This window comes from Carassius auratus, linkage group LG45M (genome assembly GCF_003368295.1).
Source record: "Carassius auratus strain Wakin linkage group LG45M, ASM336829v1, whole genome shotgun sequence".
Classification (NCBI taxonomy): domain Eukaryota; kingdom Metazoa; phylum Chordata; class Actinopteri; order Cypriniformes; family Cyprinidae; genus Carassius; species Carassius auratus.
Window position 1 is genome coordinate 150834 of NC_039299.1, and position 5571 is coordinate 156404.

Genomic DNA, 5571 nt, shown 5'->3' on the forward strand with positions numbered 1-5571 from the left:
AATATGATATATCATGATAACGAACATGCATGATATTATCATCACAGGTTCTTCAAAATACAGTGAATAATTATTTACTATAAATTATTCCGATTTTTTTAATGCATTATAGAGTACTTTACCCATCATTTGCTTAAAATGCACAACAGCGCTGTATGTTGCATCAAAGAAGCAAAAACCCTGCAAACAAAGCAGCTGTGCTACATTCTGAAATGTATAAATGAAAAAGATAAACCTTAAAGTCTTAGTCTTAAATACTTAGGCTTAACAGGCAAAATTGGGTTATTAGTTGAAATAAACTGCCAATTAAAAATTATTCTAAAGCATTTATTAATCCTATTATTATAATCATGTTATCAAAGCTTAATTCATATGCACTTTAATCTATTTGAAACATTTATTTAGACATTTTTGTGCATTACAAAACGGTTTTTTCAATACCGCGATAATATCGTGATAAACGCTTCTGCAATTATCGCAACATGAAAATTTGATACGTTACAAGAAACACATCTTGACATGAAGTTAAACCACCAGTGCATAAACAACAAACAGCCTAACATCTAGCCAATCTCAGCAGCTCTCAATGTCACCACTGCGCTTTAATGAGAAACATGTCCTGACGGGATGCATTTAAACCACCCATGCACTAACAAATGCAACTGCCATGTCAAAACAACTAACATCTGTCTCAGCATCTCTCTTTCTTTACTTCACGACAAGATTAATAAGAAAAAAAAAACACTTGCATTAAGAAGCATTAAAACCACCAATGCATAAAAAATGCAACGATCTAACATCGATGACAGCAGAAATATTTTATGTGCTTCATGAAAAATGTCAAACAATCTAATATCTCTCTTTGGACAGTTTAATAAGCCTGTCTTGCATCAAGAAGCATGTCGTGCATTAAACCACCAGTGCATCGTTCATGTCAAACATATCGTCTTTATTTCACCATTTGAATATGAAACATGTCTCGACGTGACGCAATGTAACCCTACAAATGCATTAAAATAATGCAAGTGTCATGTCAGATGTGGATCTCATCAACGCATCTTTCTGGAGTTCATGCCCTGACACGAAGCGCGGGTTAAGAACGCAACACCTCTGTCAGCATCTAGTGTTCAGCAAGAGGATTTTTTTTCTTCCTGCGATGCATTACAAGCACCGATGCATTCCAAAGTGGAGCTGTCAAGCCATCTCTCTCTCTCTCTCTCTCTCCTCCAGACGGGAGAGTTGACGGGAGGTAATCCCCTCCATGTGAGGAGGCGGCACGGGTGTGGAGGCGTGTTGTTTTTCATTCAAATCCTTACTAGTCCTATAAAAAGCGGGACTCGGAGCTCGGAAGAAAGAGAGCGAGAGAGAGAGGAGAGAGAGAGAGCGCGCGCGCACGCAGAACGACACGGCTGTATCTGTACCTGTCCGGATGGGGATGGAGATGCTGCACGGATCCGCAGGTGTCCAAACGGCGCTGAAAAACGCCGCCGTGTGTCTGATGCTGCTCCCGCGCTTCCTGCTCGCCGCCGTGATGCTGCTGTTCCTGGATTTCCTGTGCATCCGGAGGAAGGTGCTCACGAAGATGCGCGAGAGCGACCTGAGCCCCGACGACCCTCCGCTCTGCGTGTCAGACTCCAACAAGATGTTCACGCTCGAGTCGCTGCGCGCGGTGTGGTACGGACACAAGCTGGACTTCTTCAAGACGGCGCGTCTGGGCGGCGCGGCGCCCAACACCGAGGTGGTCCCGCTGGACAGCGCGTCGCGGAGAGGCGCGCAGCGGATCCTGGACTACGCCCGCGGGAGGAGACCCCTGATCCTCAACTTCGGGAGCTGCTCCTGACCGCCGTTCATGACGCGCCTCGCGGCGTTCCAGCGCGTCGCGCGGCAGTACGCGGACATCGCGGACTCGCTGCTGGTGTACATCGAGGAAGCGCATCCTTCAGACGGCTGGGTGAGTTCCGACGCGCCGTACCAGATCCCCCGGCACCGCTGCCTGGAGGACAGACTCCGCGCCGCGCAGCTCATGAACCGCGAGGCACCGGAGAGCGCCGTGGTCGTGGACACCATGGAGAACTCCTCGAACTCGGCGTACGGCGCTTATTTCGAGCGCCTCTACATACTGAAGGACGACAAGGTCGTGTATCAAGGCGGCAGGGGACCGGAAGGCTACCGGATCTCGGAGCTCAGAGACTGGCTCGAGCGCTACCGGAGCGATCTGGAAGCTTCTAAAGCGGCGACGGTGGTCCACGTTTAATTAAAGACGGATGGATGTGTTCCTTCCCTCGGCCCGTTGTCCTCGAGTCATTGCGTTCCGTCATCGCTTCTACGGATCCGTGCGTTTCAGTCTGCGCTCTTTCAAACAGCGCTTTTTAAGCTACATTGCGCTCTTTTGGAGAAGGTCTCGATGCAGTGAACATGCACTGAGCCGGGCTTTTCACCCGGGGGTCCGTGCACGGTAAAAGCGCTTTCCCAGGTAACCTGAAAATGACAATCGGTTACACCAACGACAGCTTTTAAGGGTTGCACATTCACTTTTCTACAGTGTGGACCCCTGGGGGCCCGTGAAGGTACTCCAGGAGAGAACATTTTACACATTGACATTAGGTTCACACGGATGTGTTTTAGACTGAAGTCATCAGCTGTGCTCAAAACCCAGTGGCTGTCTGTGCACTTCTCTCTTGGTTGCACTAGAATAGATGCTAAAAGATGCTCTTTGGAAATTAAAAAGCAGTTCTTGATGTTTCCGATTCATGTAAAAATATTCCATCCGAAACCACTAGGAGAGAAGAAATGCTGCTTAAACCATTCGAAACACGAACTAATGATCTTACAGCGTAGTTAAGATTGTTTTAAAGTTTCTGTACTGTATCTGTAAATGTTGAAAACACTTGAGCTGGAGCTTTAATACGTTCACCTGCTCATATCAAACATGCATTTTGTGTATCTCAGGTGCATCTGATTTCCACTAGGTTTTGAACACAGCCGTCGAATCGGTGTCTTCAGCTGCTGCTACGGTCAACCGCAACACTGCAAACGCTGGGGTTTAGTTTCATGCATACAGTGATCTAGACAGATGTTTATGTGGTCAGTGACCACAGCTGTTGTGCTTCATCTCTGTTCTTCAGGCCGACCGGTTTCAACGTCAATCCAACCTGGCATTTTATTTGAGATATTGCAGAAACGGTATATCTATCTATCTGAAACATATCCTGTTTTATTTTTGTATGGTGTTTTTCCCTTGTGAGTGCATGTGTGCGGCCAGGAGGCCGTTTCATTGTACTCTGGAGTTATTGTGAAGATCGGTTTTTAAAAGGATTTTAACCAGAAAACCGATACTGATGTAATTTGACACTAGAGTACAGGACAGAGAAATGGCCTCCAGACGTATTGCCAAATGGTGTTTTGTAAATGGTGTATATTTTATTGAACACTTTTTTTAAATAAATGGTAGAGCACCCTCGAAATCGATTTTATCTGTAATTTCTAGGAGAGTCAGTGATGATTAATACATTCCTGGCAGACAAATAATTGATGCATTTTATTGACATGCAAGATAAACCATGCACTTTCTGTGGCAGAATTCAGTCTTGGCTTTTCAAACTATAATATTTTGGTTTATTTTAACATGCAAGACACACACGATCTCTCGTATTCCCTCTCATTATGTTTATAGGGCTGTTAAAGCAAAATTGCATCAGGAAATTTTGAGCTTATGTTTTTAAAACGTAATTAAAAATACACATTTTAATATTTAATTTGAAAAAGCAAACACACCATCAATTAATTAGTGCTAAGGATCACTACTACAATTGCTGTCCTTTAGAAAAAAATAAATTAAAAATTATATATATATATAATTTTTAATTTTTATATATATATATATATATATATATATATATATATATATATATATATATATATATATATATATATATATATATTAAATAATAGTATAATGTTAAATCTTTACAAATAAATGAATAAATAAATAAACAGAGCACCATTTAAAAGTGTTTTATTATATTTACAGGGCTGTAACAGCAAAAACTTTTTAGCTTCTATATATTAGGAAATGTTGAGATTTTTTTATGCATATTTTAAAATTTTGCATTTAAATGCGCAAATGCATATTTTATTTATTTATTTATTTATAAACAGCCAACTATGCATTAATACGAGGTATCTCTTTTTTAAAATATAAATATTTGAAATAAATGATGTGACATTTCTTATTAACTAAATGATAGAGCATCCTCTAAATCGGGGTTATCTGTAATGTCTTAGACCTGAAATGTAAAAAATTAACAGTTATGTGATATACACCATAATTAATACATTAATGGCAGACAAATAATTGATTTATTTAATTGACATTCAAGAAAAATGTACTATAAACTATACAATCTTGTTTTTCTTTTGACGTGTAAAACATTAATTATCCCTCATGGCTATTTTCATTTCAAGCTTATATTTCTAAAAAGCAATAAAAAAAAAGCACATTTTAAAATGTGATTTAAGAAAGCAAACACAATATCCATAATTATTGGTGTTTGTTAAGCGAGGCATCACTAATAATATCAGCTTATTTTTAATACAGTAATATTTAAAATAAATAAACAGTATAATATTAACTTGTTTTAAAATAAATGCGAAAGCATCCTTTAAATCAGTTGTAGTCTTAATTTCTAGGAGAAATGGACGCCTCAGATGGACCTGAAATGTAATCATGTCAGATATGACATAATAAATAAATAACAGATACAATTTACTGAAATGCAATATGCATTAAGATAAATCATGCATATTTTTTTGTGGCAGTAAGAACATTTAGTATTACCTTTTTCCTTTACATGACAAATGTACATTATCTCTCATATTTCCTTTTATGATGTCTACAGAGCTGTAAAAGCAAACATTTTGGCTTCTGCATCAACCAGTTTTGATTTGAAGCTTATATTTTTTCAAATGCAATAAAAAATGCATTTTTTAAAAATTCATTTTCAAGAAGCAATCACGTTATCCATAATTAGTGGTGTTTGTTTGGTAAAAATCACTATGATGCACAACATTGAGTGGATTATTGCAACCAAAGACAACAAGTATTCATATTCATAACAAATAATAATGCATATGCTTCATATGCATCAGAATATAGCATATAATAATAAAATCTTTTTTTTTCCCTAAAGAACTAAAATACCCTTCTTTTTTTAAATGAGAAGTTCTGGAATTAACCTAAATAAACTGAATTTCTGAAAATTCTGAAAACGGAAAATTCTGAAACTGAATATTTTTTAATTTGTGAAAGAAGGCTGATGCTGAGCACAAAATACAGTTAAATTTATGAAACGTCATTACAATGTAAAACAGCTGTTTTCTGTGTTAAAAGAACTTTTCACTAATTTAAAGCTTGCTTGATGAATAAAAGCATTAATATTGTTCTGTAAAAGATCTTTTCAGCAGTTTCAACACTGATAATAAAAATCAGAATATTAGAATGAATTCTGAAGAATCATGTGACATTCAGATCACGTGAAAATTCAGCTTTGATCACAGAAATAAATTACATTT

The 5571-nt window shown here is 38.3% G+C and overlaps 1 pseudogene; it reads left to right on the forward strand.

The window, feature by feature from the left end:
• The first annotated feature begins 1236 nt into the window (after positions 1–1236).
• LOC113068503 (thyroxine 5-deiodinase-like) lies at positions 1237–3460 on the forward strand (annotated as a pseudogene).
• Positions 3461–5571: the final 2111 nt, after the last annotated feature.